Here is a 12,364-nt window from a genome sequence, read left to right on the forward strand (position 1 = left end):
CGTGTGGCACAGTGTGTATGTTTTAGTGATAAATAGGTATGTTAAGAAATGGTCACATGTATAGAAATTATAGTAAATCAAGGAGTAAACAATATGTAGACATGATAGGATTTGGAGTAAAGGAGTCAGAGATGTGTTTTGTGTGTACACTTCAGATCAGATCTTATCTGCATCTTTCTTTTTAACTCAGACCAGTGATACCAGTTAATGAGTTTAGGGACCAAGGATGTAAATCAGAGGCACTTTCTGAAAAAAATAGGGCGTTAATCAGAAAGCCATTATTTAAACATTTTTAAATGGACAGAATATTCCAAATAGAATACATGGGTTCTTGTCATTGAGCATTTTTCTCACTCTTTTCAGCCAAGTTTTTAATGAGAAATACTAGATGGTTCTTTATATGCCAAGTTTCATCCTATTGCAAACATAACAGTGACCCAAGGGAACACTATTGTAACATTCTTATACAGGGAGCTGATGATCTCAACCTGTACTTGAAGCAGACATTAAAAAAGTAGGGTTACTTTTTGTTTTCTTCTGATTGCCACTGTGTTTTTTAGCATGTAAGTCCTGGAGCTGCTGCTGTGCCTGCCAACTGGTGGCCACAGGAGCAGATTTAACCAATTTGCAAAATCCCACGTCTGGTGGCTGGACTTCCTGTGTCTCTTTTTCACTTCACAACAGCTGAGACTCCAGTGGCAGCTTCACCCAGGTGAGTCAAAATACTCAGCCAGTAGGAATTGTTCTAAGCTTGTCTCAGCCGGAAGCTGGGGCATGAAATATTTTTCAGTGTTATTAAATTAGTTCATTTAATTGGTATTCACTTGCCATTTTAGAGCAGTTTTGCTTTCTCCCCTCAATCTGTTTTTTATTGTCAGCTAGTTTTATATAAACCTTGCCCTGCAGGTTCCCTGGAAAGAAGAAAAAGGAGTCTCTGTAATTTACAAGTTTAATGAACACTATGAGTGCCAGTCTGTACCTTCAAGTGCTCTTGATTTTGCATCACAGTTTCTTCCTGACCTCCTTAGGCATATAAAGAACCATGATTTTAAGAATATACTTTAAATAAAATATGTATGTTTCTATTTTCAACATCACAGCATTAAATATGTTTCAGATGCTCTTTCATTCCTCCTAAACCTCAGAAATCTCTATATCTAAATACTTACATCGCCTCTAACTCTATAGTATATGATCTCCTTGTAAACATTAATAGCTTTATCCTTACAACATCTCTGAGGTAAGGCAGTATCAAGAAAAATCGTGGTAATTATGCTATTCTTCCTCCCAAGCCCAATAGCCTAGTGGTTACAGCACTTGTCCGGGATGCAGGAGACCTGGTTCAGATTCCCACTCTCTCTGTTGTGGAGCAGGGATCTGAATGCAGGTTTCCCAAAGGCGTGTCCTAGCCATGGGGTATTCTGAGGTGGCTCTCTCAGTCTCTTCTGTCAAAGCGCTTCCACTTTGTATAAAATACTTAATAGTCATTGGGCCAGAGGGAGAAATCGAGGTGCATGGGGACTTCACCAGTGTAAGCTTAGGTGCCCAGGGAATTCAGCTGACTGGGGGTTTTGAGAATCTATATTTTGGAATTAGGTGCCTAGGACTCCCTTGCAAAGCCCACCCTCAAGGCCTGTTTTCTAAAGGCATGTAGGTGCCTAAAGATGCAGACAGGCACCTAGAAGGATTTTCAAAAGCACCTAGAGCTAGATTCACAAAGGATATTGAGGATATGTCTACACAGCAAAGAAAAACCCCCCACTGGCCCATGCCAGCTGACTAAGGCTTGCAGGGCTCAGGCTGCGGGGCTGTTTCATTGCTGTGTAGACTTCTGGGGTCGGGCTGAATCCGATTGCACATACAAGGAGGTATATGACAGGGATAAGGTCTGTGTGAACGTCAGCTAGCATGCAGGTTTTTCTTTGCTGTGTAGACATATCCAGAGTGTCGCCACACTGAATTTTTAGCTGCCTAGAAAATCACTGGGATTCACAAAGCCTGAGTTAGGCTCCTAGGCTCTCAGTACAATGAGTGGGGAGAGTTAGATGCCTTAGAATGGGATTCACAAAAGCCAGCATGTTAGGCAGCTCCCTGCTTAAGCTAGCCAACGGGAGATGCTGAGGAGAGGGGTGTGTCCTGAGCCCCACTCCTCTAAGGGAGTTCAGCAGCTACATGTAAGCTAGAGGGAGGCAACTGCCTCTGCTTGGGTTTCTCAGCTGCAAACCCTCTGCTGGGGTTAGAAACCTATGCTGCTTTTTCATGGCAGAGGACCCCCTCCCTCATAATGTTCAGTCCCAGGCATTCACCTGGGACATGGGGGATCTGCCAGTTCAAGTTAACCCCTCTGCCTGACAGGCTTAGAAGGGATTTGAACTCAAAGCAGCCACCTCCCAGATCAGTGCCCTAACCAGTTGACTATGGGATAGTCTGGTGTGGGGATTGCCTCACTCTCTCCTGTTGAAGCTGTTCCACTGTGGATAAGTAATTTTAAAAAGTCATTGGAGCAGGGGGACTGGATCCCCCAGGTGAGTGCTCTAACCACCAAGCTACAGAGTTGTTCCCATACTCGCTTACTGTCGCTTTCTTTCTTGCTCAATGACTCTTTCATCATTTACTCCACAGTGGAACAGCATCAGTAGGAGGACTGAGGGAATTCCCATTTTGGAATATCCTACGGCCCACTAGTTAAAGCACTCATCTGACCCTTGTTCAAATCCCATCTTCCCCACTTGAACCAAGGGTCACCCACATCCCAATTGAATGCCCTAGCTACTGGGTTTAAAAAATATGAGGAAGCTCCTCCTCCTGGCTGTTTTGTGCAAGTTCACAAACAGGGTCCAATCTGGTAAGCGTGCTCGAAGTGGCTTACGTACCAGATCAAGCCCTCCAGGCAAGTTGGGCACAGGAACGCCTATCTTCCATTGGTTTGTACATTGCTCTGAGACTTAGATATCCAAATCCCTAGAGGGGAACCATGGTGCTCATGCACAGAGGCAGAAACATGGATGCCAAGGGAGCTCTTACTGCAAAAATGTATGTGTCAACTGAGTTTAGGCACCCACAAGATTCAGAGGCAGCTGAGCAGGATTTTGGGAGTACCAGTGGGGCCTGATTCTAAGATTTAGGCACCTAAACTGGCAGCTAGGTGCCCAAGTCCTTTTGTGAATATAGCCCCATGGTACCTAACTCCCAGTGAAATCAATAATTCTTAGTTTTAGTTTTCAGGTTTCTGCAAGGTTTATGTTAACAGTATTGTGCCTTAGTCTAACTAAACATTAATGGGACCACCCTGACTAGTTATAGAAACATAGTTCTTAGCTCACTTGGGACTGTGGGAGGGGGAGAGTTCCACTTCTGTGGCTCCGGATTTTGAAAGAGAAAAGAGTTTTTGTTGTAATAAGGCCTTCTAGACATCAGCCTCCTGGCTCCACCATGCCATCTAGTCCCATCGCATACATGTGATTGATCAGGCCAGGTGAATCCAAACCAGATTGTGCTTGTCTGTATCCAGAAAATGGATACCAAACACATTGTCTAAAGAAAAAAAAATGCAGTCAATTACATTTAAAAACAATTTGATTATACTACAGAGGGGTCCAAACTAGAAAGCCAGTTCCAATTCCATAATGACTGTTAAGGAAATGTGGATCAGGACTGCGGGTTCAGATTTATCTTTATAATCCTTTGGATCGGAACCATGACTCCAAACACCTCCAAACTTTGCAGAGGTTTTTATTTGCAACTGATTCCAAATCTGAATTTTCAATCTTGGCCTCATCTGTAGTACACACCTCCTATAGCTTTTTCAGGTCTTTTACCGGAGAACTTAATTTTGGCTGAACCGAGCCCTTATTTAATAAAACCAATATACCTCCTCTGAGACAAAATTTGTGTTCATTTATTTTTCCTTTGAGCTAGATTAATTATTTCAGACAAGCTATATATATACAAAAATGGATAATTTATAGGCTTACAAAGAGGATTTTGGGAAAAAAAAGCAATGCACACAAGTTGAAACAATATAAATTCTATCAAAAAGTAAACAGTCTGATGTTTCAGTATGAAAAGTCAAACCATCTTTAGAGGAAATTGGTGACTATTGCTGATAACTGGCTCCAGTTTATGAGCTAGGAGGAGACCATCATGAAAAACGAAGATAAATAATCCTCAAGTGGAAGAATTAAATAAAGATCAATTGTGACACAATTTCAGAACAGACTTCCATAGCTCTGGGGGATGCCATGCCTTTCTCTAAATTAATTAAAGATAAACTAGAATGACAATGTTTAATTATTTGCAAAGAATCTTTGTATTGTCTGTTCCTATAAAAATTGCTGCTCTAAACTGATTTACTTTTAACTCATTTTTTGAGAACCTCAGCGGTAACTCTTTTTGTATTTTCTCATTTGTACAGGCTGTGGAAAGCCACAGTTACCTCTCTCACAGTATTACTCAGCTTTCTGTATGGTTATGTCTCCTGGATTGGAACTATATTAAAATGGTACCTGTTGAGTCTCTGTCATTACGGCTGCATTAAGTTTTGCTCTTAAAGTGGGAGTTTAACGTCTTTGTCTTATATGAAAACTACAGTGTATCTGCCCCAAATTTTCAGCACATAATCCCTTAAATCTTGAATTTTTGGAGGAGTTTCAAGAAAATTTATTAGTTAGTTTCCGAGTTCTAATTAATTAATAGTGGTCCCCAAAATGTTCTCATTCTAAGTCTCATGATTATAGCCCTAGCCCCAGACCCTGCCATCAGCGCAGGTGCTGTTGAAGAAAAGTTTGGGCAAGTGTGTGGCAGAAGTGGGCCAGGTGGGTATGACATAACCAATCCATTCAAATACTGCCTTTCAAATCTTCTGTGTACTTTTGGGAACCCAGAATAGACAATTTTTAAAGTCAGATGTTCTCTAAAGCGAGCTGACATTGCCCAATTCACTATTTTCTAGGGACTTGGAGTCCAATCTTTTTTAAGCTAGCCAGCTGGCATCATCTAAAAGCCCATTAACAAAGTATCAGGTGTTCCCTAAGAAATGCTGATAAATAGGAGTGTATTATAGTACTAAAAATGGTACACTGATTTGTAGTTTTTTTCTGCCACGAGAAGAGTTCTCCTATATTTCAATATGTCTGAAGCGAACAGCCTGTTCATCTTGTTTAACAGATGTTAAACTACTTGTGAGTTCATTTATTTACGAACATTAGGAGGGTTCACTTTGTTCGCACATGCTTGTTCTCTTAATTTGAGTACAGCTTTTTGTTTTCCACGATAAGAAAAAAAGTTAATCACATCATAAAAAAATCCTTCATAAAATACATATATTTCCATGGAGTAGCTAGAAATACATTTCAATTGATATAATATATACATTTCCTGCCCCTGTAAAGGGCATCAGAACTATAATCTAAGACTTGCCTTGATTTATATTTTAGTGGAATGCAAAAAAAATGAGCACAAATGCTAATTTTGCGCTTTTGTTTTGCATTTTATGCATATTTTCCCTTCCCATCTGTAAATATTTCCCAGTTTTACATTTCTACTGTTTTCTTTTTGTGAAAGGAACATGCTCATATGTATAAAATATTATGGCAAACTAAACATGCACACACATTCAATTCTGCTCTCCTGGTTTTGGAAAACAAAGAGATGCTTCCCCCCCGCCCCCATTAGCATTTGCTGTAATATAGAGGAGAATGGATAAACAGTGCTGGTTAGTATTTTTAAAAGGCTAGATGTGCATAAAAATGTGCATTGCTCATATACTACATGATTATATTAATAGGTGGTTGATGAACACTTAGAAACAGAAGGAAATAGAATTGGAGGAATATGACTTGCTTGGCAGTCAAATTATCCGTTTTTGTATATATATAGCTTGTCTGAAATAATTAATCTAGCTAACTAGAAAAGTGCAAGGCTTTGGGGAAGTTAATAACACTGAAATTAATAAAAAAACTTGGAGTACTTGTGGCACCTTAAAAACTGACAAATTTATTTGGGCATAAGCTTTCGTGGGCTAAAACCCACCTCATCGGATGCATGCAGTGGAAAATACAGTAGGAAGATATATATACACAGAGAACATGAAAAAATGGGTGTTGCCATACCCACTGTAATGAGACACATCAATTAAGGTGAGTTATTATCAGCAGGAGAAAAAAAACCTTTTGTAGTGATAATCAGGATGGCCCATTTCAAACAGTTGACAAGAAGGTGTGAGTAACAGTAGGGGGAAAATTAGCATGGGAAAATAGTTTTTACTTTGTGTAATAACCTATCCACTCCCAGTCTTTATTCAAGCCTAATTTAATGGTGTCCAGTTTGCAAATTAATTCCAATTCAGCAGTCTCTCCTTAGAGTCTGTTTTTGAAGTTTTTTTGTTGAAGAATTGCCACTTTTAGGTCTGTAATCGAGTGACCAAAGAGATTGAAGTGTTCTCCGACTGGTTTTTGAATACTATAACTCTTGACGTCTGATTTGTGTCCACAATTCTTTTGCGTTTATTCTTTTCCGGTTTGGCCAATGTACAGGGCAGAGGGGCATTGCTGGCACATGATGGCATATATCACATTGGTAGATGTGCAGGTGAACAAGCCTCTGATAGCATGGCTGATGTGATTCGGTCCTATGATGGTGTCCCCTGAATAGATATGTGGACAGAGTTGTCAATGGGCTTTGTTGCAAGGATAGGTTCCTGAGTTTTTGTTTTTGTTGTGTGGTGTGTGGTTGCTGGTGAGTATTTGCTTCAGGTTGGGGGGCTGTCTGTAAGCGAGGACTGGCCTGTTTCCCAAGATCTGTGAGAGTGAGGGATTGTCCTTCAGGATAGGTTGTAGATCCTTGATGATGCGTTGGAGAGGTTTTAGTTGGGGGCTGAAGGTGACAGCTAGTGGTGTTCTGTTATTTTCTTTGTTGGGCCTGTCCTGGAGTAGGTGACTTCTGGGTAATCTTCTGGCTCTGTCAATCTGTTTCTTCACTTCAGCAGGTGGGTACTGTAGTTTTAAGAATGCTTGATAGAGATCTTGTAGGTGTTTGTCTGTGTCTGAGGGATTGGAGCAAATGTGATTGTATTTTAGAGCTTGGCTGTAAACAATGGATTGTGTGATGTGGTCTGGGTGAAAGCTGGAGGCAAGTAGGTAAGTATAGCAGTCGGTAGGTTTCCGGTATAGGGTGGTGTTTATGTGACCAGTGCTTATTTGCACTGTAGTGTCCAGATTCCAGGTCACCACAGAACTGTATCATGTTCGTGGGGGTGGAGGGGCAGAAGGAGAGGCCCTGAGATAGGACAGACTCTTCTGCCGGGCTAAGAGTATTGCTGGATAGATTAACAATATTGTTGGGTGAGTTAAGAGAACCACTGTTGTGGCCCCTTGTGGCATGTAGTAGTTTAGATAGTTTAGTGTCCCTTTTCCTTTATAGAGAAGCAAAGTGTGTGTTGTAAATGGCTTGTCTAGTTTTTGTAAAATCCAGCCATGAGGAAGTTTGTGTGGAAGGTTGGCTTTTTATGAGCGTATCCAGTTTTGAGAGCTCATTCTTAATCTTTCCCTGTTTGCTGTGTAGGATGTTGATCAGGTGGTTCCACAGTTTCTTTGAGAGTGTCTGGCACAATCTCTCAGCATAGTCTGTGTGGTATGTACATTGTAATGGATTTTTTACCTTCAGTCCTTTTGGTATGATGTCCATCTGTTTGCATTTGGAAAGGAAGATGATGTCTGTCTGAATCTGTACGAGTTTTTTCATGAAGTAGATGGATTTCCACTTCATACGGCTAAATTCAGTGCCTTGCATGGTGACAGGTTTCAGAGTGGTAGCCGTGTTAGGCTGTATCAGCAAAAAAAAAACCTAGGATCACAATCTGCAACTGTGAAATGGATTCTGGAAAAAAAGGAAGGATTGTGTATGTTTTTTACATATAATGGCAGTTTATTTCCTAAGCTTGCTGTTGGCACAGAAACCATGTTTCACACTAGTATCACTTAGTATGTTATTCATTGCCCTGGGCTCCAGAAATGAGCAGTGAATTAGGTCATGGTGAATAAATACCTATCAGTGTTCATCAAGTGACATTCTTCAGTTCTTTTCCCCCCTTTTTCTTTTCAAGTGGTATCAAAATCTCATTCTGTTGTTCACCAGATTGAACACAACAGAGTGAACCTTTTGCTACTCCGAAACCTATAAATATGTAGTTCCTGTTATAGTTGGAGCCAGGTTCAATAGAAACATAAATCTGATGTAATACCCCTGCACTTCAGTGAGGTGGCTACTTTGATTTGATTCTGGGAAATGTTGACTAATAAACAAGATCACTAGAGCTAGTCAGCAGAAACTTGCTAGAATGAGTCACCTGCTCTTTATTATTTTAAGAAATGATCCCATTGTCTTTTTATCTGATGTCCCTGACAATTGTTGCTATACTGCTGCTTTGATATACGTTGATGCATTGTTTCTGATGTGCTAAATATGTGCTGCAGGCTGATGCAACAAAGTAAACCTGCTGCAGGCATGACCCTGACTCCTGATGATGGCTGAACTGCACTCAGGTGACACCTTGTGTGATATGAAAAGTTATTTCTCAGACCTTAGCAACACTTGACAATGGATGCTTAACAATCTAGCTAGTCAAAAATTGATTAAAGCATTAGAATTCATGGGACATTCAAACGTTTTAATGATAACTGGCAATTACAAAATTTTTTCCAAGTTGTTTTATTCATATTTACAATTCTTTTAATAGATGTAGTTATCTTCTATAGGCTTGGTGCCTAGAATTTAGATGAGTATTCATTTACCAGTTATCCAAGTAGGCAAAGTCTTGCAAAGTCTTATTCGTGTGCTTTGCTATACATTAGTAGTCCCATTTAGTTCAATGAGACTATTGAACATGCTAAATATTTTACTCCATCAGAAATGGAATTTTCAATAGATTCTCAAGAAGAGAACTAAACAGTGTTCTGTACAAGGTTGTCTGGGATTATAAAGATTCTTTTTGTAGCCTTGATAAAATAAGAACTGCTCTTCAATGTGGTGCTTTCAACTAGGTGAGTGTGAGGATATTGCCCCTTTGTCTCCCAGCTGGCATGAATATTGACTTTGGCTATGTGGGTTTCCTAGTCGCTTATCTAGTTACAGACCTACTACTGTTTTAAGGGAATGCCATGAAGGCCCTATCTATTCCCTTCCAGGTATGTCTACACTGCAATTAGACACCCACAGCAGACCCATGCCAACTGACTCAGATGCAAAGGGATCAGGCTGCAGGGCTGTTTAATTGCTGTGTAGATGTTTGGGCTCAGGCTGCAGTCCGAGCTCTGGGAGCCTCTACCTCTGTTAAGGCTGATTCCCCACTCTGGCACTTTGAGTGCAGAAGGGCCCGCAAGGATTCTAAAAATTAACACTGGCCACTCCAGACTTGTACTAAACTCCCAAGGTTACAGCTTCTCTCTGACCTGGGATGGGTAGATGCTGTGCCACCACCCAAATGCAAAACCCCTGAGAACCCAGGAAGGTGCACTTGGGAATTCCTTCCTGTGGGGTACCCTCAAGCCCTTTTCCCCCTGCGCCCTCTGGGGAAGAGCTGAGAAAGAAAACAAAGGAAATTAGCTGTGGCTATCAGCTAATTAAACAACATTTGTACAAACCTCTTCGGACACCAAAAATCCAGTCCTGTTCTTAAAAAAGGTAAATTTTATTGAAAACAAAAAGAAAGAAAATATATCTGGAACTTAGGCTTTTGCTAGATTTAAAAAACCCACTTACAAAAATTAAACATCAAGAATAACCTTCTTGAGGTCCATCTTAAAGGTTACAAGCAAAACAAAAAGCATTTGGGGTTAGCAGAGAGGAGTCCACAAGCCAATAAGAAATAAACTGAAATAAACATAATTGCGTCTTTCTAAACATTCCTGATCTACTTACATATCCGGGTTGTTAAAGAAGTAGTTTTAGATATAATCTGATGATTTTCATATTTGGCCTTCAGCTTCTTACAGAATAACTGCTCCCTGTTCCCCTCTTCCCCAGAGAACAACAACAGCTCATGAAGAGAAAGCTTTTTCCCCAATTTTAAAAAGTTCTAGCCTTCCCTTTCCTGGCTTTGGTCAGGTGCCCACTCGCTTCCTTTTACCTGGACTTTTTAAGCCTTTACAGGTAAGGCAAGTAGAGAACAGCTACTAAGAGGAATTTTATAGCTAACTGGCTGGCTGGATGTCCATAAAATGGAGCTACCCCATCCTTCATTTATCACAACCTCACAGGGTCCTAGAGCCCAGGCTCCAAACGGAGCCCAAATGTGTACATTGCAATTAAACAGCCCCTTAGCTTGAGCCCCGTGAGCCAGAGTTTGCTAGAATGGGCCAGCCATGGATTTTTAATTGCAGTGTAGATTTACCCCCATTTATGCAATTACACTACTTTAGTTCAGACTATGGCAGCACTTCTATGATGGCTTCATTATTTTCCAGTGTTGGTGGGGTGATAATTTTTTTTTAATGCTGTAATGTGGCCAGACACTGTACTTTGGGCTGAGACCTGTATCACAAGGTCTCAGCCTCGGAGCAGACTACATAGTTGACCAAATAAATAAATAAATAATAATAATAATAAAAAGAAACAAAAAGTTGGGCTTTTTTAAGTTTTAGCCAGGCAAAAACTGAAGGTCTTTTACTGATTTTGGATATGCTTTTGTAAGACTACTCTTTATGTGATATATAAGAACGTGTTATAAGGATAAAGAGTAGCTTGTATACATAACCATCTATGAAAAGTGTTTTATGAAGACAATAAATTAAACACCAGAAAACCCTACATTTTGAAACGATGAGCTTCCACGGTAAGCCATTCCATATTAAAACCACTTACCCCGATCCAGCAATCAAATCCACATGAAAGGAGAGACCCTTGTGCGGGTCTAGAACTCCATAGTCCCACAAAGTATCAGTATTCACGTTGCCTTTCCTGGCTTTTCAGCTTGTGCCACAAATGTTGTGCTGTAGACATAATGTTACTTAGCACTACGTAAAATATCTGTCCCACATGCTTACATTAACTGAACCCACCGCTACCTGGAGGCACTTCAACATGTAATATTTTTAAATCCTGGAGTGCACAATTTCCTTAGACATGGGATTTCTAAGGGGTTTTAAAGGAGCAAGTTTGCTACGGCAGTTTCTGTTGAAGTGGTTTAAGTATCCACTATTGGTTTGCTTCCTTTGTTTGGCCTGGTTGCCTTTCATGGCAATGCTTTTTCACATGCTTTTCAGAGAAAAGCTTTTCACATGCTGTCTATCTATCGCACATAGCCCAGCGCTGTCTATATTGGTTAGGCAGGTGTTTCATTTCACTCTCTCATAAGCTTCAGTGAAGAAAAGCCTAATATCAGGCTCCTCCCATTCACAGGTTTATTTTTATAGGGTGTGTTGGGAAAATGTATGTTTTAGGAAAGAGGTGACTCAAACTGGTGATTCCAGCTCATTGTGGGCTAAAAGAGGGAGGTTACAGCACAGCTGTAATTAGAAACATTCCAGAAGCTACAGAAATGAACTGACACCTTTTAACATATCCTGATAAAGAGTCAAACTCTGAAGTCCATACTCTGGCAAAACTCACACTGATTTTTAGGCATTACTGATAAAGACTTCAGGGTCTGCTCTCTAGTGGTATATATTTGCGGGGGGATGGGGCCTAAGGGTAAATATCTGCACTAGCCATTGAACAAATGATTAGAAGCTTGATGGTAGCTGACAGGTTGAATTTGTGGGGGTAATGTCAGGCCACAATCTACATGGTGAACAAAATCAATAGAAAGGGCTGAATTTCACGTTAAGAAAATCAGTGCAAGTATGCAACAACAAAGAAAAGATGCACTTTCTCTTCCTTTTCCTCTTACACTACTTGATAAAAGACCATGCATTTTCAGGGACTAGACCAGATTCTGTTCTCATACCAGTGTAGCTCCAGAGTAAGTCAATTGCAGTCTCCTATGATATATTTGTTCAGCACTAATATAATGGAGCCCTGATCTTGACTGATGCTTTTGGATACTATACTAATAGACACACTAAGAAAAGTAACAATGGCCCATACTGTAGCTGCAAAAAAGAGAAGTGGAAATGGAATCAGCGATACCACAGAACATAATTAGTCTTATTATCTGCAACACTTGCTTGAGAACATCTCTTTGCAGCCACCCAACCCCCACCAAATTATCTAGCTTCTAGTAGTGGTAGTCTGGAAAATTGGAAAACCAAATACCTGTGGGCCTGGAATGACAAGTGTAGTTATGAAGGATGTGGGGCTGATCTGTAATAATTTATAAATACTGCATATGCCTGGTTATTGGAATATATACTGTCTTCATATCTTGATT

The sequence above is a fragment of the Chelonia mydas genome, chromosome 1, assembly GCF_015237465.2.
Source record: "Chelonia mydas isolate rCheMyd1 chromosome 1, rCheMyd1.pri.v2, whole genome shotgun sequence".
In the NCBI taxonomy this organism is placed as follows: domain Eukaryota; kingdom Metazoa; phylum Chordata; order Testudines; family Cheloniidae; genus Chelonia; species Chelonia mydas.